Source organism: Paralichthys olivaceus, chromosome 12 (assembly GCF_024713975.1).
Source record: "Paralichthys olivaceus isolate ysfri-2021 chromosome 12, ASM2471397v2, whole genome shotgun sequence".
In the NCBI taxonomy this organism is placed as follows: Eukaryota; Metazoa; Chordata; class Actinopteri; order Pleuronectiformes; family Paralichthyidae; genus Paralichthys; species Paralichthys olivaceus.
Genome location: NC_091104.1, coordinates 6,489,738 through 6,515,265, shown reverse-complemented (window position 1 = coordinate 6,515,265; position 25,528 = coordinate 6,489,738). Strand labels below are relative to the sequence as shown.

The 25,528-nt window shown below is 39.8% G+C and overlaps 2 long non-coding RNA genes across 4 annotated transcripts in view; one reads left to right on the top strand and one right to left on the bottom strand.

Annotated features, from left to right (window-relative positions):
- LOC109636462 (uncharacterized) overlaps nucleotides 1-25,528 on the bottom strand; it is a 101,051-nt gene that overhangs the window by 16,962 nt on the left and 58,561 nt on the right. The gene's annotated exons all lie outside the window — the stretch shown is intronic.
- Nucleotides 706-1,863, top strand: LOC138412202 (uncharacterized). Its single transcript, XR_011244687.1, has 3 exons — nucleotides 706-819; nucleotides 970-1,289; nucleotides 1,371-1,863. It is a non-coding gene; the product is annotated as an uncharacterized lncRNA (long non-coding RNA).

Here is a 25,528-nt window from a genome sequence, read left to right as displayed (position 1 = left end):
CACACAGGGTTTAGACACGCCCACCTAAAACTCTTCATGTGTGTGTCTACACTCACATTTGAGGCTCTAACCCTCAGAACATGGACGTTATCAGTCACGAACTCACCTTATTTCTAGTTCTGTTTTGGATGACAGGTAAAGTAGAGGAAAGGATCTCACTGCACTACAGTGTGCTGCTGGTATTATTTTAGCGATGACAGGCGAAATTGACAATTGTTTTAGAGAGGTAAAAAGTTGCACACATGGTAACATTTACTGTTTAACACGCAGATCTAACCGATGCGGATGATGTCAGGCAGAGCTCCACACTGTGGAAGACAAAGGGCGACAATGCAACAATACACTGCAGCCACACCAAGGGTATTAATTACTACCTGATGGACTGGTACAGACAGCTGCCGGGAGAAACTATGAAACAAATCACATCATCTGTAGGTGGCGGCAGTTACGACGATGGAGATTCCAGACGAGACAAATTCTCAATCACAAAACCTTCAGCTGAGAGTGGGACACTGACGGTGAAGAATCTAGAGCCAGGAGATAAGGGCTTGTATTTCTGTGCTGTGAGTCAACACAGTGACACAGATACACTTGACAGTTGAACAAGAACCACAGTTTTCATAACTGTTGTCAAGGTTATGGATCTTATGCACTGTAGGGGGAACTTGAGAACCACACATTCTCTGATCTCACACCACACTCTTCGTCTCACTGTAACTATGCCAACAGTCATGTGTGCGACTCTGTGACTCGTTATGATCATGGATATTATCACACATGGTGTCTCCAGCCTGTTCCGTTTTCTGCTCTGGATGAAAGGTAGAGTACAAAAAATTACCAGAACACTGTGTGACTGACTTATTATTTTACAAGAGGAGTAACGAGCAAATGTTAAAAATCACTGTTAATATTTTTATGTACAGGAAATTAAAATAAACTTGTTTGACCTTTTCTGTCCTGTACACACAGGTCCAACTGATGTCACACAGATGGCCATATTGGAAAACGTAATACTGGAATAGAGGTAAAAAGCTGAAGAGCCATTTTAAATCATCACCCTGCAGGATTTTTTACACCAGCAGGGGGAAACAAACCTCAACAAAGACCTACACTTCTATTGACTACAATATGACACCACCCCCTTGGCTGACACCACCCCTCTTTAATAAGGTGATATTGATGCACTCGCAACCCCTGGTGCTGAATCCACAGAACCTGTGAGGAAAGCTTTTTAAACATGATCTTCATGGTCTTCATATTCTGTTTTCTCCATTTGCCAGGAAATAAGGGTAAGAAAAACTACATGAGCAGGACAAGACAATGCTGATGATGATTTCTGAATTTTAAATCTCCTCTCCCCCCCCCCACAGGTACCAACGACACCAAACATGTTGTCCAAATGCCTCCTTCCATTTTTAAAAGAATTGGTGAATCTGTTGACAGTGAGATCCACTGCTCACACAACATAAAATACTTCGATTTCATCCTCTGGTACAAACAAGACAAACACAATGTACAGTTTCTGGGATATCTGAATCGGAATTCGCCGAACCTGGAGGATACATCTGGAAAAATCAGCTTTAATGGAAATGGTCAAACAAACTCAGACCTCACTGTTAATAACCTTTCATTAAGCGACAGTGGTGTGTTTTTCTGTGCTGCCAGACAACACAGTGCTACAAAGTCCCCTCAAGTCAACACAAAAACCTTTGAGTCAACACCAGACAAACAGGATGTTCAAGAGCCCGAACACCTGCAGTCAAGCCTCCATCTAAACTGAAGATTTTATCAGATGACTGTCACAGTTTTAACCTTCTCTAGACTATTTGTTTTTGTTGAAATAAAGTTTGTTTTAAACTCTAACTCAAAGACAACTGTCCTAAGTTCCCAGAGTCCGAGCAGATCAATTGTAAACAAAAGCATGTATATACCCTCCACATAATTATAATAAGATAATAACTCATAATCATTGCCAGACCCTTGAAAGTGTTTAAATTGTACCATAACACATTCCACTGAAAGCATGATTATCAAGACACTAGCTGAAAAGAAAATAAGTGAAACAGAGAGATAAGAAAAAAGAAACATGGGTTTTATTCTTCTGTGTCTCTGGTCTGTCACGTATACCGTAACCTAAAAATCCTAATATAATAGATCTGACATTGCAGCTTTCCAGTTGAATGCACTGACACCTCCCCTGTTTCTCAACAGTGATGAAACAGTGAAACTGTGATCTGCTCTCATCCGCAGAAGCTTAACTGACAGGAACAGGAGGCTGATGATAGACTCTCTATTCTGAATGTTTTAAATATGATCTTCATTGTCTTCATCGTTTGTTTCCTTCATGTCCCAGGGAACAAGGGTGAGTTTTATTGGCAGAGGATGATGCAGCACACAGCTAATGATTTCAGCAATTGAAATCTCTTCTGTTCTTTTTCCACAGGTGCCTACGAAACCAAACATATTGTCCAAACGCCTCATTCCATCTTTAAGAGAACTGGAGAATCTGTTGACAGTGAGATCAACTGCTCACACAACATAGAAAACTTTGAAAACATTCTCTGGTACAAACAAGAGCAACACAAAGCTCCAAAGTACCTGGGATATCTCAATCTAAACTTCCAGTACATCGAGGTTGACATCCAAGGAAAAATCAGCTTTAACGGAGAGGGACGTAAATATTCCAAACTCAGTGTTTCTAATCTTTCATTAAGCGACAGTGGTGTGTATTTCTGTGCAGCCAGAAGACACAATGCTGCAGAGTCTCCCAGAGTCAATACAAAAAACCTTCGAGCCAACCCCAGATAGACAGGATGTTCAGGCTGCTGAACACCTGCAGTCAGTCTCATTTTAAATCAAGATTATATCAATGGAGTCGACTTTAAACTATATTTTGGTGTCAGGTAACATCAACATGATCTGGAGAACTTTTTCTCATCGTGTTTCAGATTTGTTTTTGTACATTAAGTCTACAAGACCACAGCTATTTCACTTAGATTTTCTGGGGTCATGACGTCACCACAGTTCAATAACATTTTGTCATAACTGTCTCTGGCTGTGCTGAACATAATGTCTGAGTTGATAGAAGCCAGACTTGGGTTTACTCACAAGTTATACTTTTACTTGAGTACTACAGCAATGCCTTTCATTATTTAACATCATCACAGAGAAGATCTGGATATAAAATCTGTCCTCCCCAGCCTGATCTGAATAACAGGTATTGTTGATGGTAGTGATGAACTGTGGAGGGACCCACAGCACCGATTAACAAGTCACAACCCACCATGATGTCAACCATTGGTTTGTGAACTACCTTCTTGAAGCCACGACGAGTTTGCCATTTTGTCCAGCATCATCATTTCTGTTTAAAACCAGAAGCAACCATGCAGGAGCACGGGTTAGAGCTCCATGACACTGCACGCTAACCTACACCTGTCATTGACTGAGTGTTGCTGTCAATCACACAGTCCTCTTCTATTTGACTCTATATGGGACCATTATGCTATAATGAAGAAGACTTGGAACTTAACATTGAGACTGTAAACTCCTGAGGAAAATGTTCACTGATGTTATAAATCCAGTCATTGTCTTACAGGTAGAAACTGACTTTCAAAAGTATCCAGACCTGGAGTCTATCTGTGCCACTTTAACTACCATGAAAATACACAGATTTACATGTCCTGACACTCCCACCTTCAACTCTTCATGACGCTGTAACATACGAGGACTCAAACACTTTCTGACTGACATGGATATTACCAACATCAAACAAGACCGTCTCATATTATTCATCCTTTTTCTGTGGGCTACAGGTAATATATAATACAAATGGACCACTATTAAAACTTTAAATGGTTTTACTCATGTTCTTATTATACTTGATTGTTTTTTTGTTGATAACATGACTGTAATCACACACAGGTCTTACTGATGGCGACGATGTCACCCAAACACCCATACTGTGGAAAGACAAGGGTGAAAATGCAACAATGCACTGCAGCCACACCAAGGATGCCTCATATTCCCAGATGTACTGGTACAGGCAGCTCCCAGGAGAAACAATGAAGCAAATACTGTTCTTGTTTACAAAAAGCAATCCTCAATATGAATCTGGATTCAACGAAGAGAAGTTCTCAACCACCAAGCCTGATACTTACAATGGGACATTGACAGTAAAGAATCTGGTGCCAGAAGATAAAGGCTTGTATTTCTGTGCAGTCAGTAAACACAGTGACACACACACACGGGGTAGATTAACAAAAACCTCTATCCTTCTCTCTCACATGCTTTAGGGGGACCTCAAGCATCATAAATACTCCCAGTTACTTTTTGATTTGCTGCCAGACTTTGGATACAGCTGCAGGATCAAACGTCACAAACTGCAGCGACACTCCCATCAACAACTCTTCATATCTCTGCAACTCACCTGACAGTTACACAGACATGATCGCCTCAGCTTTCTGATATTTTTGGTTCTAAAGAAAAGTGAATGACAAAAAGAAGCTGTTGTTTTACAGAGTTTACACAGTGATCTAGGAGACTCACGAAGCTCCACAATTTCCCAACTACCAAAGTCGGTGAATAGAAGATGACTGTGTCTTTGATAAACTATCCAGACGACTGAGTATTTGTTATTGCACCTGAAGATTTTGGTTCAATCATTATTATATTTAACAGAGACATTGTCATGTAAGTGCAAGTGTTGACAAATAACCTTTTGAATCAGTGTTAATGTAACTTAGTGAACCCTCAGTACACAGCACAGCACATCCGTCATGTGAGATGGTACAGGAAGAGGATGATGTATCACGACACCATGTGACCTGAGTTTGATGAGTCTGATGGGTCACCAAGAAACAGAGGTGTGACCTATGCTGCCATGAAAACACAGCACAGATCATTCTTAAAGTCAGCCATGAAAGACAACAAGATGATCACACTCTTCTACGTAACCTTTAATATCGTACTGGTCTCAGGTAATGAAATAATATTCACAGAGAATCTCAAACTACTGTTGAGCGTTCCTTTATGTTTAAACTCAAAGAGATGGAACAAAAACAATAAGGAAATACAAAATGATCGTCCTGTTCATTTACTAGATTCTGTTTATAGGTAATATAAACAGAATTGTTGAAGAAATATTTATTCATGTCTTTATTTAAAATGTAATTTTGCAGGTGCACTGCCAGTCCCCAATATGTTTTTGCATGATTTAACATTTTTAATCTGTTTTTCAAAGTGTTCATGCTCATATTGTAGTAAAATGCTTCATTTATACTTTTTCCACAGGTTCCTCTCTCAGTCACAAAGTCCAGCAGAGTCCAGCAAACATTTACGAGAAACCAGCTAAAGAAGCCGAAATCAACTGTTCACACAGTATTGACAGCTACGATCAAATCCTCTGGTACAAGCAGACAGATGACAGACAGCTTCATCTCCTGGGATACATGTATGGTAATAGTGGATCTCCAGAAACTGGATCTGGTGTGAAAATGGATGGGAGCGCGAATAAAGATCAGATGAGCACATTAACAATTGAAGGACTGAGCCAGAACAGCAGTGCAGTGTATTTCTGTGCTGCTAGTTTACACAGTGAAACACATCATCTGCTCCTTAGTACAAAAACCTGCAAGTGAGGTACTTTCATCAGCTCACAGCCCCTTACACACGTGTACCTTCCTCTCATTAGGTGGCAGTATTTGTACACTGTTACTCTGAACTATAGCGAGAGTTGATATGACAGTTATAACGTTGAGAGAAGAGGGTGTGGACTCATACAGGAGGTGGAACTGCTGATAGACTGATGAAAACACAATGATCCACTGCAACAAGGTTTAACCAAACAGTCAGAGAACACAAGATGATTGTCCTATTTTATTTCATCCTCAGTGTGACTTTAAACAATATTTTGGTTTCAGGTAACAACATTATCTTGAGATCTTTTTCGAATAGTTTTTCTGAATTTCTTTTCCAGATTTGTTTGTGTACATTAAGTCTTCAAGACCACAGCTATTTCACTCAGGTTTTGTGTTTCTCAGCTCATCAGTGTTTGTATTTTGTCGATTGCTTTCTCAATCTTTTTTCCACAGGTTCCTCTCTCAGTCACAAAGTCCAGCAGAGTCCAGCAAACATTTACAAGAATCCAGCAGAAGAAGCCAAAATAAACTGTTCACACAGTATCGACAACTATGATCGAATCCTCTGGTACAAGCAGACAGATGACAGACAGCTTCAGCTCCTGGGATACATGAATGTTAATAGTGGATATCCAGAAACTGGATCTGGTGTGAAAATGGATGGGAGCGCAAATAAAGATCAGATGAGCACATTAACAATTGAAGGACTGAGCCAGAACAGCAGTGCAGTGTATTTCTGTGCTGCTAGTTTACACAGTGAAACACATCATCTGCTCCTTAGAACAAAAACCTGCATGTGAGGTACTTTCATCAGCTCACAGCCCCTTACACACGTGTACCTTCCTCTCATTAGGTGGCAGTATTTGTACACTCTGTTACTCTGAACTATAGCGAGAGTTGATATGACAGTTATAACGTTGAGAGAAGAGGGTGTGGACTCATACAGGAGGTGGAACTGCTGATAGACTGATGAAAACACAATGATCCACTGCAACAAGGTTTAACCAAACAGTCAGAGAACACAAGATGATTGTTCTATTTTATTTCATCCTCAGTGTGACTTTAAACAACATTTTGGTTTCAGGTAACATCAACATGATCTGGAGAACTTTTTCTCATCGTGTTTCAGATTTGTTTTTGTACATTAAGTCTACAAGACCACAGCTATTTCACTTAGATTTTCTGGGGTACTGATGTCACCACAGTTGAATAACATTTTGTCACAACAGTCTCTGGCCCTGCTGAACATAATGTCTGAGTTGATAGAAGCCAGACTTGGATTTACTCACAACTTATACTTTTACTTGAGTACTACAGCAATGCCTTTCATTATTTAACATCATCACAGAAAAGATCTGGATATAAAATCTGTCCTCCCCAGCCTGATCTGAATAACAGGTATTGTTGATGGTAGTGATGAACTGTGGAGGGACCCACAGCACCGATTATCAAGTCACAACCCACCATGATGTCAACCATTGGTTTGTGAACTACCTTCTTGAAGCCACGACGAGTTTGCCATTTTGTCCAGCATCATCTTTTCTGTTTGAAACCAGAAGCAACCATGCAGGAGCACGGGTTAGAGCTCCATGACACTGCACGCTAACCTACACCTGCCATTGACTGAGTGTTGCTGTCAATCACACAGTCCTCTTCTATTTGACTCTATATGGGACCATTATGCTATAATGAAGAAGACTTGGAACTTAACATTGAGACTGTAAACTCCTGAGGAAAATGTTTACTGACGTTATAAATCCAGTCATTGTCTTACAGGTAGAAACTGACTTTCAAAAGTATCCAGACCTGGAGTCTATCTGTGCCACTTTAACTACCATGAAAATACACAGATTTACATGTCCTGACACTCCCACCTTCAACTCTTCATGACGCTGTAACACACGAGGACTCAAACACTTTCTGACTGACATGGATATTACCAACATCAAACAAGACCTTCTCATATTATTCATCCTTTTTCTGTGGGCTACAGGTAATATATAATACAAATGGACCACTATTAAAACTTTACATGGTTTTACTCATATTCTTATTATAGTTGATTGTTTTTTTGTTGATAACATGACTGTAATCACACACAGGTCTTACTGATGGCGACGATGTCACCCAAACACCCATACTGTGGAAAGACAAGGGTGAAAATGCAACAATGCACTGCAGCCACACCAAGGGTGTCTCCTATTACCAGATGTACTGGTACAGGCAGCTCCCAGGAGAAACACTGAAGCAAATACTGTTAGCAGCTGCAAACAGCAAGCCTCAATATGAATCTGGATTCAAAGAAGAGAAGTTCTCAGTCACCAAGCCTGATGCTTACAATGGGACATTGACAGTAAAGAATCTGGTGCCAGAAGATAAAGGCTTGTATTTCTGTGCAGTCAGTGAACACAGTGACACACACACACGGGGTAGATTAACAAAAACCTCTATCCTTCTCTCTCACATGCTTTAGGGGGACCTCAAGCATCATAAATACTCCCAGTTACTTTTTGATTTGCTGCCAGACTTTGGATACAGCTGCAGGATCAAACGTCACAAACTGCAGAGACACTCCCATCAACAACTCTTCATATCTCTGCAACTCACCTGACAGTTACACAGACATGATCGCCTCTTTCTGATATTTTTGGTTCTGAAGAAAAGTGAATGACAAAAAGAAGCTGTTGTTTTACAGAGTTTACCTTTTGCTTTGGCGATGGCCGAGTTTTAGAGTTGTCTACTTTAACATTTCCATTAACTGTTATACACAGGTTTTACCAATGGAAGTGAAGTCACGTAAAACTCTCAACTATGAAAAGACAAAGGTCAAAGTCCAACAAGACACTGCAGCCTCACCAAGGGGGTCAATATCTACCAGATGTACTGGTTCCAACAGCTGCCATTGGAGGGAATGAAGCAAATAGTTTCAATGAATCCAACCCCCCACATAAATATGACAATGGCTTCAGTGAGGAAAATGTTCAACAGAGAAGAGCTGTGGTCCGACTGCATCTTTGACAGTGCAGAAGCTGCAGCCTGAGGACAGTGGAGTGTATGCGAGTCAACACAGTGATGGAGGAGACTGACGAAGCTCCAAAAATCCCAACTACCAAAGTCAGTGAATAGAAGATGACAGTGTCTTTGATAAACTATCCAGACGACTGAGTATTTGTTATTGCACCTGAAGATTTTGGTTCAATCATTATTATATTTAACAGAGACATTGTCGTGTAAGTGCAAGTGTTGACAAATAACCTTTTGAATCAGTGTTAATGTAACTTAGTGAACCCTCAGTACACAGCACAGCACATCAGTCATGTGAGATGGTACAGGAAGAGGATGATGTATCACGACACCATGTGACCTGAGTTTGATGAGTCTGATGGGTTACCAAGAAACAGAGGTGTGACCTATGCTGCCATGAAAACACAGCACAGATCATTCTTAAAGTCAGCCATGAAAGACAACAAGATGATCACACTCTTCTACATAACCTTTAATATCATACTGGTCTCAGGTAATGAAATAATATTTACAGAGAATCTCAAACTACTGTTGAGTGTTCCTTTATGTTTAAACTCAAAGAGATGGAACAAAAACAATAAGGAAATACAAAATGATCGTCCTGTTCATTTACTAGATTCTGTTTGTAGGTAATATAAACAGAATTGTTGAAGAAATATTTATTCATGTCTTTATTTAAAATGTAATTTTGCAGGTGCACTGCCAGTCCCCAATATGTTTTTGCATGATTTAACATTTTTAATCTGTTTTTCAAAGTGTTCATGCTCATATTGTAGTAAAATTCTTCATTGATACTTTTTCCACAGGTTCCTCTCTCAGTCACAAAGTCCAGCAGAGTCCAGCAAACATTTACAAGAATCCAGCAGAAGAAGCCAAAATCAACTGTTCACACAGTATTGACACCTACAATCAAATCCTCTGGTACAAGCAGACAGATGACAGACAGCTTCAGTTCCTCGGATACATGTTTGGTAATAGTGGAACTCCAGAAACTGGATCTGGTGTGAAAATGGATGGGAGCGCGAATAAAGATAAGAAGAGCACATTAACAATTGAAGGACTGAGCCAGAACAGCAGTGCAGTGTATTTCTGTGCTGCTAGTTTACACAGTGAAACACATCATCTGCTCCTTAGTACAAAAACCTGCACGTGAGGTACTTTCATCAGCTCACAGCCCCTCACACATGTGTACCTTCCTCTCATTAGGTGGCAGTATTTGTACACTCTGTTACTCTGAACTATAGCGAGAGTTGATATGACAGTTATAACGTTGAGAGAAGAGGGTGTGGACTCATACAGGAGGTGGAACTGCTGATAGAATGATGAAAACACAATGATCCACTGCAACAATGTTTAACCAAACAGTCAGAGAACACAAGATGATTGTTCTATTTTATTTTATCCTCAGTGTGACTTTAAACTATATTTTGGTTTCAGGTAACATCAACATGATCTGGAGAACTTTTTCTCATTGTGTTTCAGATTTGTTTTTGTACATTAAGTCTACAAGACCACAGCTATTTCACTTAGATTTTCTGGGGTCATGATGTCACCACAGTTGAATAACATTTTGTCATAACAGTCTCTGGCTGTGCTGAACATAATGTCTGAGTTGATAGAAGCCAGACTTGGATTTACTCACAACTTATACTTTTACTTGAGTACTACAGCAATGCCTTTCATTATTTAACATCATCACAGAAAAGATCTGGATATAAATTCTGTCCTCCCCAGCCTGATCTGAATAACAGGTATTGTTGATGGTAGTGATGAACTGTGGAGGGACCCACAGCACCTATTAACAAGTCACAACCCACCATGATGTCAACCATTGGTTTGTGAACTACCTTCTTGAAACCATGACAAGTTTGCCATTTTGTCCAGCATCATCTTTTCTGTTTGAAACCAGAAGCAACCATGCAGGAGCACGGGTTAGAGCTCCATGACACTGCACGCTAACCTACACCTGCCATTGACTGAGTGTTGCTGTCAATCACACAGTCATCTTCTATTTGACTCTATATGGGACCATTATGCTATAATGAAGAAGACTTGGAACTTAACATTGAGACTGTAAACTCCTGAGGAAAATGTTCACTGACGTTATAAATCCAGTCATTGTCTTACAGGTAGAAACTGACTTTCAAAAGTATCCAGACCTGGAGTCTATCTGTGCCACTTTAACTACCATGAAAATACACAGATTTACATGTCGTGACACTCCCACCTTCAACTCTTCATGACGCTGTAACATACGAGGACTCAAACACTTTCTGACTGACATGGATATTACCAACATCAAACAAGACCTTCTCATATTATTCATCCTTTTTCTGTGGGCTACAGGTAATATATAATACAAATGGACCACTATTAAAACTTTACATGGTTTTACTCATGTTCTTATTATACTTGATTGTTTTTTTTGTTGATAACATGACTGTAATCACACACAGGTCTTACTGATGGCGACGATGTCACCCAAACACCCATACTGTGGAAAGACAAGGGTGAAAATGCAACAATGCACTGCAGCCACACCAAGGATGTCACCTATTCCGAGATGTACTGGTACAGGCAGCTCCCAGGAGAAACAATGAAGCAAATACTGTTCTTGTTTACAAAAAGCAATCCTCAATATGAATCTGGATTCAACGAAGAGAAGTTCTCAACCACCAAGCCTGATACTTACAATGGGACATTGACAGTAAAGAATCTGGTGCCAGAAGATAAAGGCTTGTATTTCTGTGCAGTCAGTAAACACAGTGACACACACACACGGGGTAGATTAACAAAAACCTCTATCCTTCTCTCTCACATGCTTTAGGGGGACCTCAAGCATCATAAATACTCCCAGTTACTTTTTGATTTGCTGCCAGACTTTGGATACAGCTGCAGGATCAAACGTCACAAACTGCAGCGACACTCCCATCAACAACTCTTCATATCTCTGCAACTCACCTGACAGTTACACAGACATGATCGCCTCAGCTTTCTGATATTTTTGGTTCTAAAGAAAAGTGAATGACAAAAAGAAGCTGTTGTTTAACAGAGTTTACACAGTGATCTAGGAGACTCACGAAGCTCCACAATTTCCCAACTACCAAAGTCGGTGAATAGAAGATGACTGTGTCTTTGATAAACTATCCAGACGACTGAGTATTTGTTATTGCACCTGAAGATTTTGGTTCAATCATTATTATATTTAACAGAGACATTGTCATGTAAGTGCAAGTGTTGACAAATAACCTTTTGAATCAGTGTTAATGTAACTTAGTGAACCCTCAGTACACAGCACAGCACATCCGTCATGTGAGATGGTACAGGAAGAGGATGATGTATCACGACACCATGTGACCTGAGTTTGATGAGTCTGATGGGTCACCAAGAAACAGAGGTGTGACCTACGCTGCCATGAAAACACAGCACAGATCATTCTTAAAGTCAGCCATGAAAGACAACAAGATGATCACACTCTTCTACGTAACCTTTAATATCATACTGGTCTCAGGTAATGAAATAATATTCACAGAGAATCTCAAACTACTGTTGAGCGTTCCTTTATGTTTAAACTCAAAGAGATGGAACAAAAACAATAAGGAAATACAAAATGATCGTCCTGTTCATTTACTAGATTCTGTTTATAGGTAATATAAACAGAATTGTTGAAGAAATATTTATTCATGTCTTTATTTAAAATGTAATTTTGCAGGTGCACTGCCAGTCCCCAATATGTTTTTGCATGATTTAACATTTTTAATCTGTTTTTCAAAGTGTTCATGCTCATATTGTAGTAAAATGCTTCATTTATACTTTTTCCACAGGTTCCTCTCTCAGTCACAAAGTCCAGCAGAGTCCAGCAAACATTTACGAGAAACCAGCTAAAGAAGCCGAAATCAACTGTTCACACAGTATTGACAGCTACAATCAAATCCTCTGGTACAAGCAGACAGATGACAGACAGCTTCAGCTCCTGGGATACATGTATGGTAATAGTGGATCTCCAGAAACTGGATCTGGTGTGAAAATGGATGGGAGCGCGAATAAAGATCAGATGAGCACATTAACAATTGAAGGACTGAGCCAGAACAGCAGTGCAGTGTATTTCTGTGCTGCTAGTTTACACAGTGAAACACATCATCTGCTCCTTAGTACAAAAACCTGCAAGTGAGGTACTTTCATCAGCTCACAGCCCCTTACACACGTGTACCTTCCTCTCATTAGGTGGCAGTATTTGTACACTCTGTTACTCTGAACTATAGCGAGAGTTGATATGACAGTTATAACGTTGAGAGAAGAGGGTGTGGACTCATACAGGAGGTGGAACTGCTGATAGACTGATGAAAACACAATGATCCACTGCAACAAGGTTTAACCAAACAGTCAGAGAACACAAGATGATTGTTCTATTTTATTTCATCCTCAGTGTGACTTTAAACTATATTTTGGTTTCAGGTAACAACATTATTTTGAGATCTTTTTCGAATAGTTTTTCTGAATTTCTTTTCCAGATTTGTTTGTGTACATTAAGTCTTCAAGACCACAGCTATTTCACTCAGGTTTTGTGTTTCTCAGCTCATCAGTGTTTGTATTTTGTCGATTGCTTTCTCAATCTTTTTTCCACAGGTTCCTCTCTCAGTCACAAAGTCCAGCAGAGTCCAGCAAACATTTACAAGAAACCAGCAGAAGAAGCCAAAATAAACTGTTCACACAGTATCGACAACTATGATCGAATCCTCTGGTACAAGCAGACAGATGACAGACAGCTTCATCTCCTGGGATACATGAATGTTAATAGTGGATATCCAGAAACTGGATCTGGTGTGAAAATGGATGGGAGCGCAAATAAAGATAAGAAGAGCACATTAACAATTGAAGGACTGAGCCAGAACAGCAGTGCAGTGTATTTCTGTGCTGCTAGTTTACACAGTGAAACACATCATCTGCTCCTTAGAACAAAAACCTGCATGTGAGGTACTTTCATCAGCTCACAGCCCCTTACACACGTGTACCTTCCTCTCATTAGGTGGCAGTATTTGTACACTCTGTTACTCTGAACTATAGCGAGAGTTGATATGACAGTTATAACGTTGAGAGAAGAGGGTGTGGACTCATACAGGAGGTGGAACTGCTGATAGACTGATGAAAACACAATGATCCACTGCAACAAGGTTTAACCAAACAGTCAGAGAACACAAGATGATTGTTCTATTTTATTTCATCCTCAGTGTGACTTTAAACAACATTTTGGTTTCAGGTAACATCAACATGATCTGGAGAACTTTTTCTCATCGTGTTTCAGATTTGTTTTTGTACATTAAGTCTACAAGACCACAGCTATTTCACTTAGATTTTCTGGGGTACTGATGTCACCACAGTTGAATAACATTTTGTCACAACAGTCTCTGTCTGTGCTGAACATAATGTCTGAGTTGATAGAAGCCAGACTTGGATTTACTCACAACTTATACTTTTACTTGAGTACTACAGCAATGCCTTTCATTATTTAACATCATCACAGAAAAGATCTGGATATAAAATCTGTCCTCCCCAGCCTGATCTGAATAACAGGTATTGTTGATGGTAGTGATGAACTGTGGAGGGACCCACAGCACCGATTAACAAGTCACAACCCACCATGATGTCAACCATTGGTTTGTGAACTACCTTCTTGAAGCCACGACAAGTTTGCCATTTTGTCCAGCATCATCTTTTCTGTTTGAAACCAGAAGCAACCATGCAGGAGCACGGGTTAGAGCTCCATGACACTGCACGCTAACCTACACCTGCCATTGACTGAGTGTTGCTGTCAATCACACAGTCCTCTTCTATTTGACTCTATATGGGACCATTATGCTATAATGAAGAAGACTTGGAACTTAACATTGAGACTGTAAACTCCTGAGGAAAATGTTTACTGACGTTATAAATCCAGTCATTGTCTTACAGGTAGAAACTGACTTTCAAAAGTATCCAGACCTGGAGTCTATCTGTGCCACTTTAACTACCATGAAAATACACAGATTTACATGTCGTGACACTCCCACCTTCAACTCTTCATGACGCTGTAACACACGAGGACTCAAACACTTTCTGACTGACATGGATATTACCAACATCAAACAAGACCTTCTCATATTATTCATCCTTTTTCTGTGGGCTACAGGTAATATATAATACAAATGGACCACTATTAAAACTTTACATGGTTTTACTCATATTCTTATTATAGTTGATTGTTTTTTTGTTGATAACATGACTGTAATCACACACAGGTCTTACTGATGGCGACGATGTCACCCAAACACCCATACTGTGGAAAGACAAGGGTGAAAATGCAACAATGCACTGCAGCCACACCAAGGGTGCCTCATATTACCAGATGTACTGGTACAGGCAGCTCCCAGGAGAAACACTGAAGCAAATACTGTTAGCAGCTGCAAACAGCAAGCCTCAATATGAATCTGGATTCAAAGAAGAGAAGTTCTCAGTCACCAAGCCTGATACTTACAATGGGACATTGACAGTAAAGAATCTGGTGCCAGAAGATAAAGGCTTGTATTTCTGTGCAGTCAGTGAACACAGTGACACACACACACAGGGTAGATTAACAAAAACCTCTATCCTTCTCTCTCACATGCTTTAGGGGGACCTCAAGCATCATAAATACTCCCAGTTACTTTTTGATTTGCTGCCAGACTTTGGATACAGCTGCAGGATCAAACATCACAAACTGCAGAGACACTCACATCAACAACTCTTCATATCTCTGCAACTCACCTGACAGTTACACAGACATGATCGCCTCAGCTTTCTGATATTTTTGGTTATTGCACCTGAAGATTTTGGTTCAATCATTATTATATTTAACAGAGACATTGTCATGTAAGTGCAAGTGTTGACAAATACACTTTTGAATCAGTGTTAATGTAACTTAGTGAACCCTCAGTACACAGCACAGCACATCAGTCATGTGAGATGGTACAGGAAGAGGATGATGTATCACGACACCATGTGACCTGAGTTTGATGAGTCTGATGGGTTACCAAGAAACAGAGGTGTGACCTATGCTGCCATGAAAACACAGCACAGATCATTCTTAAAGTCAGCCATGAAAGACAACAAGATGATCACACTCTTCTACGTAACCTTTAATATCATACTGGTCTCAGGTAATGAAATAATATTTACAGAGAATCTCAAACTACTGTTGAGCGTTCCTTTATGTTTAAACTCAAAGAGATGGAACAAAAACAATAAGGAAATACAAAATGATCCTCCTGTTCATTTACTAGATTCTGTTTATAGGTAATATAAACAGAATTGTTGAAGAAATATTTATTCATGTCTTTATTTAAAATGTAATTTTGCAGGTGCACTGCCAGTCCCCAATATGTTTTTGCATGATTTAACATTTTTAATCTGTTTTTCAAAGTGTTCATGCTCATATTGTAGTAAAATGCTTCATTGATACTTTTTCCACAGGTTCCTCTCTCAGTCACAAAGTCCAGCAGAGTCCAGCAAACATTTACAAGAATCCAGCAGAAGAAGCCAAAATCAACTGTTCACACAGTATTGACGGCTGCAATCGAATCCTCTGGTACAAGCAGACAGATGACAGACAGCTTCAGTTCCTGGGATACATGAATGTTAATAGTGGATATCCAGAAACTGGATCTGGTGTGAAAATGGATGGGAGCGCGAATAAAGATAAGAAGAGCACATTAACAATTGAAGGACTGAGCCAGAACAGCAGTGCAGTGTATTTCTGTGCTGCTAGTTTACACAGTGAAACACATCATCTGCTCCTTAGTACAATAACCTGCATGTGAGGTACTTTCATCAGCTCACAGCCCCTTACACACGTGTACCTTCCCCTCATTAGGTGGCAGTATTTGTACACTCTGTTACTCTGAACTATAGCGAGAGTTGATATGACAGTTATAACGTTGAGAGAAGAGGGTGTGGACTCATACAGGAGGTGGAACTGCTGATAGACTGATGAAAACACAATGATCCACTGCAACAAGGTTTAACCAAACAGTCAGAGAACACAAGATGATTGTTCTATTTTATTTCATCCTCAGTGTGACTTTAAACAATATTTTGGTTTCAGGTAACATCAACATGATCTGGAGAACTTTTTCTCATCGTGTTTCAGATTTGTTTTTGTACATTAAGTCTACAAGACCACAGCTATTTCACTTAGATTTTCTGGGGTCATGACGTCACCACAGTTGAATAACATTTTGTCACAACAGTCTCTGGCTGTGCTGAACATAATGTCTGAGTTGATAGAAGCCAGACTTGGATTTACTCACAAGTTATACTTTTACTTGAGTACTACAGCAATGCCTTTCATTATTTAACATCATCACAGAAAAGATCTGGATATAAAATCTGTCCTCCCCAGCCTGATCTGAATAACAGGTATTGTTGATGGTAGTGACGAACTGTGGAGGGACCCACAGCACCGATTAACAAGTCACAACCCACCATGATGTCAACCATTGGTTTGTGAACTACCTTCTTGGAGCCACGACCAGATTGCCATTTTGTCCAGCATCATCTTTTCTGTTTGAAACCAGAAGCAACCATGCAGGAGCACGGGTTAGAGCTCCATGACACTGCACGCTAACCTACACCTGCCATTGACTGAGTGTTGCTGTCAATCACACAGTCATCTTCTATTTGACTCTATATGGGACCATTATGCTATAATGAAGAAGACTTGGAACTTAACATTGAGACTGTAAACTCCTGAGGAAAATGTTCAGACGTTATAAATCCAGTCATTGTCTTACAGGTAGAAACTGATTTCAAAAGTATCCAGACCTGGAGTCTATCTGTGCCACTTTAACTACCATGAAAATACACAGATTTACATGTCCTGACACTCCCACCTTCAACTCTTCATGATGCTGTAACACACGAGGACTCAAACACTTTCTGACTGACATGGATATTACCAACATCAAACAAGACCTTCTCATATTATTCATCCTTTTTCTGTGGGCTACAGGTAATATATAATACAAATGGACCACTATTTAAACTTTACATGGTTTTACTCATGTTCTTATTATACTTGATTGTTTTTTTTGTTGATAACATGACTGTAATCACACACAGGTCTTACTGATGGCGACGATGTCACCCAAACACCCATACTGTGGAAAGACAAGGGTGAAAATGCAACAATGCACTGCAGCCACACCAAGAGTGGCTCATATTCCGACATGTACTGGTACAGGCAGCTCCCAGGAGAAACACTGAAGCAAATACTGTTCGTGTTTACAAAAAGCAATCCTCAATATGAATCTGGATTCAAAGAAGAGAAGTTCTCAGCCACCAAGCCTGATGCTTACAATGGGACATTGACAGTAAAGAATCTGGTGCCAGAAGATAAAGGCTTGTATTTCTGTGCAGTCAGTAAACACAGTGACACACACACACGGGGTAGATTAACAAAAACCTCTATCCTTCTCTCTCACATGCTTTAGGGGGACCTCAAGCATCATAAATACTCCCAGTTACTTTTTGATTTGCTGCCAGACTTTGGATACAGCTGCAGGATCAAACGTCACAAACTGCAGCGACACTCACATCAACAACTCTTCATATCTCTGCAACTCACCTGACAGTTACACAGACATGATCGCCTCAGCTTTCTGATATTTTTGGTTATTGCACCTGAAGATTTTGGTTCAATCATTATTATATTTAACAGAGACATTGTCATGTAAGTGCAAGTGTTGACAAATACACTTTTGAATCAGTGTCAATGTAACTTAGTGAACCCTCAGTACACAGCACAGCACATCAGTCATGTGAGATGGTACAGGAAGAGGATGATGTATCACGACACCATGTGACCTGAGTTTGATGAGTCTGATGGGTTACCAAGAAACAGAGGTGTGACCTATGCTGCCATGAAAACACAGCACAGATCATTCTTAAAGTCAGCCATGAAAGACAACAAGATGATCACACTCTTCTACGTAACCTTTAATATCATACTGGTCTCAGGTAATGAAATAATATTCACAGAGAATCTCAAACTACTGTTGAGTGTTCCTTTATGTTTAAACTCAAAGAGATGGAACAAAAACAATAAGGAAATACAAAATGATCGTCCTGTTCATTTACTAGATTCTGTTTATAGGTAATATAAAGAGAATTGTTGAAGAAATATTTATTCATGTCTTTATTTAAAATGTAATTTTGCAGGTGCACTGCCAGTCCCCAATATGTTTTTGCATGATTTAACATTTTTAATCTGTTTTTCAAAGTGTTCATGCTCATATTGTACTAAAATGCTTCATTTATACTTTTTCCACAGGTTCCTCTCTCAGTCACAAAGTCCAGCAGAGTCCAGCAAACATTTACAAGAATCCAGCAGAAGAAGCCAAAATCAACTGTTCACACAGTATCGACAACTATGATCGAATCCTCTGGTACAAGCAGACAGATGACAGACAGCTTCAGTTCCTCGGATACATGTTTGGTAATAGTGGAACTCCAGAAACTGGATCTGGTGTGAAAATGGATGGGAGCGCGAATAAAGATCAGATGAGCACATTAACAATTGAAGGACTGAGCCAGAACAGCAGTGCAGTGTATTTCTGTGCTGCTTGTTTACACAGTGAAACACATCATCTGCTCCTTAGTACAAAAACCTGCACGTGAGGTACTTTCATCAGCTCACAGCCCCTTACACACGTGTACCTTCCTCTCATTAGGTGGCAGTATTTGTACACTCTGTTACTCTGAACTATAGCGAGAGTTGATACGACAGTTATAACGTTGAGAGAAGAGGGTGTGGACTCATACAGGAGGTGGAACTGCTGATAGACTGATGAAAACACAATGATCCACTGCAACAAGGTTTAACCAAACAGTCAGAGAACACAAGATGATTGTTCTATTTTATTTCATCCTCAGTGTGACTTTAAACTATATTTTGGTTTCAGGTAACATCAACATGATCTGGAGAACTTTTTCTCATCGTGTTTCAGATTTGTTTTTGTGCATTACGTCTACAAGACCACAGCTATTTCACTTAGATTTTCTGGGGTCATGATGTCACCACAGTTGAATAACATTTTGTCATAACAGTCTCTGGCTGTGCTGAACATAATGTCTGAGTTGATAGAAGCCAGACTTGGATTTACTCACAAGTTATACTTTTACTTGAGTACTACAGCAATGCCTTTCATTATTTAACATCATCACGGAAAAGATCTGGATATAAAATCTGTCCTCCCAGCCTGATCTGAATAACAGGTATTGTTGATGGTAGTGATGAACTGTGGAGGGACCCACAGCACCGATTAACAAGTCACAACCCACCATGATGTCAACCATTGGTTTGTGAACTACCTTCTTGAAGCCACGACGAGTTTGCCATTTTGTCCAGCATCATCTTTTCGGTTTGAAACCAGAAGCAACCATGCAGGAGCACGGGTTAGAGCTCCATGACACTGCACGCTAACCTACACCTGCCATTGACTGAGTGTTGCTGTCAATCACACAGTCATCTTCTATTTGACTCTATATGGGACCATTATGCTATAATGAAGAAGAGTTGGAACTTAACATTGAGACTGTAAACTCCTGAGGAAAATGTTTACTGACGTTATAAATCCAGTCATTGTCTTACAGGTAGAAACTGACTTTCAAAAGTATCCAGACCTGGAGTCTATCTGTGCCACTTTAACTACCATGAAAATACACAGATTTACATGTCCTGACACTCCCACCTTCAACTCTTCATGACGCTGTAACACACGAGGACTCAAACACTTTCTGACTGACATGGATATTACCAACATCAAACAAGACCTTCTCATATTATTCATCCTTTTTCTGTGGACTACAGGTAATATATAATACAAATGGACCACTATTAAAACTTTAGATGGTTTTACTCATGTTCTTATTATACTTGATTGTTTTTTTGTTTATAACATGACTGTAATCACACACAGGTCTTACTGATGGCGACGATGTCACCCAAACACCAATACTGTGGAAAGACAAGGGTGAAAATGCAACAATGCACTGCAGCCACACCAAGGATGTCACCTATTCCCAGATGTACTGGTACAGGCAGCTCCCAGGAGAAACAATGAAGCAAATACTGTTCGTGTTTACAAAAAGCAAGCCTCAATATGAATCTGGATTCAAAGAAGAGAAGTTCTCAGCCACCAAGCCTGATGCTTACAATGGGACATTGACAGTAAAGAATCTGGTGCCAGAAGATAAAGGCTTGTATTTCTGTGCAGTCAGTGAACACAGTGACACACACACACGGGGTAGATTAACAAAAACCTCTATCCTTCTCTCTCACATGCTTTAGGGGGACCTCAAGCATCATAAATACTCCCAGTTACTTTTTGATTTGCTGCCAGACTTTGGATACAGCTGCAGGATCAAACGTCACAAACTGCAGAGACACTCCCATCAACAACTCTTCATATCTCTGCAACTCACCTGACAGTTACACAGACATGATCGCCTCAGCTTTCTGATATTTTTGGTTATTGCACCTGAAGATTTTGGTTCAATCATTATTATATTTAACAGAGACATTGTCATGTTAGTGCAAGTGTTGACAAATAACCTTTTGAATCAGTGTTAATGTAACTTAGTGAACCCTCAGTACACAGCACAGCACATCAGTCATGTGAGATGGTACAGGAAGAGGATGATGTATCACGACACCATGTGACCTGAGTTTGATGAGTCTGATGGGTTACCAAGAAACAGAGGTGTGACCTACGCTGCCATGAAAACACAGCACAGATCATTCTTAAAGTCAGCCATGAAAGACAACAAGATGATCACACTCTTCTACGTAACCTTTAATATCATACTGGTCTCAGGTAATGAAATAATATTCACAGAGAATCTCAAACTACTGTTGAGCGTTCCTTTATGTTTAAACTCAAAGAGATGGTACAAAAACAATAAGGAAATACAAAATGATCGTCCTGTTCATTTCCTAGATTTTGTTTATAGGTAATATAAACAGAATTGTTGAAGAAATATTTATTCATGTCTTTATTTAAAATGTAATTTTGCAGGTGCACTGCCAGTCCCCAATATGTTTTTGCATGATTTAACATTTTTAATCTGTTTTTCAAAGTGTTCATGCTCATATTGTAGTAAAATTCTTCACTGATACTTTTTCCACAGGTTCCTCTCTCAGTCACAAAGTCCAGCAGAGTCCAGCAAACATTTACAAGAATCCAGCAGAAGAAGCCAAAATCAACTGTTCACACAGTATTGACAGCTACGATCAAATCCTCTGGTACAAGCAGACAGATGACAGACAGCTTCAGTTCCTGGGATACATGTATGGTAATAGTGGATATCCAGAAACTGGATCTGGTGTGAAAATGGATGGGAGCGCGAATAAAGATAAGAAGAGCACATTAACAATTGAAGGACTGAGCCAGAACAGCAGTGCAGTGTATTTCTGTGCTGCTAGTTTACACAGTGAAACACATCATCTGCTCCTTAGTACAAAAACCTGCAAGTGAGGTACTTTCATCAGCTCACAGCCCCTTACACACGTGTACCTTCCTCTCATTAGGTGGCAGTATTTGTACACTCTGTTACTCTGAACTATAGCGAGAGTTGATATGACAGTTATAATGTTGAGAGAAGAGGGTGTGGACTCATACAGGAGGTGGAACTGCTGATAGACTGATGAAAACACAATGATCCACTGCAACAAGGTTTAACCAAACAGTCAGAGAACACAAGATGATTGTCCTATTTTATTTCATCCTCAGTGTGACTTTAAACTATATTTTGGTGTCAGGTAACATCAACATGATCTGGAGAACTTTTTCTCATCGTGTTTCAGATTTGTTTTTGTACATTACGTTTACAAGACCACAGCTATTTCACTTAGATTTTCTGGGGTCATGACGTCACCACAGTTGAATAACATTTTGTCACAACAGTCTCTGGCTGTGCTGAACATAATGTCTGAGTTGATAGAAGCCAGACTTGGATTTACTCACAAGTTATACTTTTACTTGAGTACTACAGCAATGCCTTTCATTATTTAACATCATCACAGAAAAGATCTGGATATAAAATCTGTCCTCCCCAGCCTGATCTGAATAACAGGTATTGTTGATGGTAGTGATGAACTGTGGAGGGACCCACAGCACCGATTAACAAGTCACAACCCACCATGATGTCAACCATTGGTTTGTGAACTACCTTCTTGGAGCCACGACGAGTTTGCCATTTTGTCCAGCATCATCTTTTCGGTTTGAAACCAGAAGCAACCATGCAGGAGCACGGGTTAGAGCTCCATGACACTGCGCGCTAACCTACACCTGCCATTGACTGAGTGTTGCTGTCAATCACACAGTCATCTTCTATTTGACTCTATATGGGACCATTATGCTATAATGAAGAAGACTTGGAACTTAACATTGAGACTGTAAACTCCTGAGGAAAATGTTCACTGATGTTATAAATCCAGTCATTGTCTTACAGGTAGAAACTGACCTTTAAAAGTATCCAGACCTGGAGTCTATCTGTGCCACTTTAACTAGCATGAAAATACACAGATTTACATGTCCTGACACTCCCACCTTCAACTCTTCATGACGCTGTAACACACGAGGACTCAAACACTTTCTGACTGACATGGATATTACCAACATCAAACAAGACCTTCTCATATTATTCATCCTTTTTCTGTGGGCTACAGGTAATATATAATACAAATGGACCACTATTAAAACTTTACATGGTTTTACTCATGTTCTTATTATACTTGATTGTTTTTTTTGTTGATAACATGACTGTAATCACACACAGGTCTTACTGATGGCGACGATGTCACCCAAACACCCATACTGTGGAAAGACAAGGGTGAAAATGCAACAATGCACTGCAGCCACACCAAGGATGTAAACTATTACCAGATGTACTGGTACAGGCAGCTCCCAGGAGAAACACTGAAGCAAATTCTGTTAGCAGTTGCAAACAGCAAGCCTCAATATGAATCTGGATTCAAAGAAGAGAAGTTCTCAACCACCAAGCCTGATGCTTACAATGGGACATTGACAGTAAAGAATCTGGTGCCAGAAGATAAAGGCTTGTATTTCTGTGCAGTCAGTAAACACAGTGACACACACACACGGGGTAGATTAACAAAAACCTCTATCCTTCTCTCTCACATGCTTTAGGGGGACCTCAAGCATCATAAATACTCCCAGTTACTTTTTGATTTGCTGCCAGACTTTGGATACAGCTGCAGGATCAAACGTCACAAACTGCAGCGACACTCCCATCAACAACTCTTCATATCTCTGCAACTCACCTGACAGTTACACAGACATGATCGCCTCAGCGTTCTGATATTTTTCGTTCTGAAGAAAAGTGAATGACAAAAAGAAGCTGTTGTTTAACAGAGTTTACCTTTTGCTTTGGCGATGGCCGAGTTTTAGAGTTGTCTACTTTAACATTTCCATTAACTGTTATACACAGGTTTTACCAATGGAAGTGAAGTCACGTAAAACTCTCAACTATGAAAAGACAAAGGTCAAAGTCCAACAAGACACTGCAGCCTCACCAAGGGGGTCAATATCTACCAGATGTACTGGTTCCAACAGCTGCCATTGGAGGGAATGAAGCAAATAGTTTCAATGAATCCAACCCCCCACATAAATATGACAATGGCTTCAGTGAGGAAAATGTTCAACAGAGAAGAGCTGTGGTCCGACTGCATCTTTGACAGTGCAGAAGCTGCAGCCTGAGGACAGTGGAGTGTATGCGAGTCAACACAGTGATGGAGGAGACTGACGAAGCTCCAAAAATCCCAACTACCAAAGTCAGTGAATAGAAGATGACAGTGTCTTTGATAAACTATCCAGACGACTGAGTATTTGTTATTGCACCTGAAGATTTTGGTTCAATCATTATTATATTTAACAGAGACATTGTCATGTAAGTGCAAGTGTTGACAAATAACCTTTTGAATCAGTGTTAATGTAACTTAGTGAACCCTCAGTACACAGCACAGCACATCAGTCATGTGAGATGGTACAGGAAGAGGATGATGTATCACGACACCATGTGACCTGAGTTTGATGAGTCTGATGGGTTACCAAGAAACAGAGGTGTGACCTATGCTGCCATGAAAACACAGCACAGATCATTCTTAAAGTCAGCCATGAAAGACAACAAGATGATCACACTCTTCTACGTAACCTTTAATATCATACTGGTCTCAGGTAATGAAATAATATTTACAGAGAATCTCAAACTACTGTTGAGCGTTCCTTAATGTTTAAACTCAAAGAGATGGAACAAAAACAATAAGGAAATACAAAATGATCGTCCTGTTCATTTACTAGATTCTGTTTATAGGTAATATAAACAGAATTGTTGAAGAAATATTTATTCATGTCTTTATTTAAAATGTAATTTTGCAGGTGCACTGCCAGTCCCCAATATGTTTTTGCATGATTTAACATTTTTAATCTGTTTTTCAAAGTGTTCATGCTCATATTGTAGTAAAATGCTTCATTTATACTTTTTCCACAGGTTCCTCTCTCAGTCACAAAGTCCAGCAGAGTCCAGCAAACATTTACAAGAATCCAGCAGAAGAAGCCAAAATCAACTGTTCACACAGTATTGACACCTACAATCAAATCCTCTGGTACAAGCAGACAGATGACAGACAGCTTCATCTCCTGGGATACATGAATGTTAATAGTGGATATCCAGAAACTGGATCTGGTGTGAAAATGGATGGGAGCGCAAATAAAGATAAGAAGAGCACATTAACAATTGAAGGACTGAGCCAGAACAGCAGTGCAGTGTATTTCTGT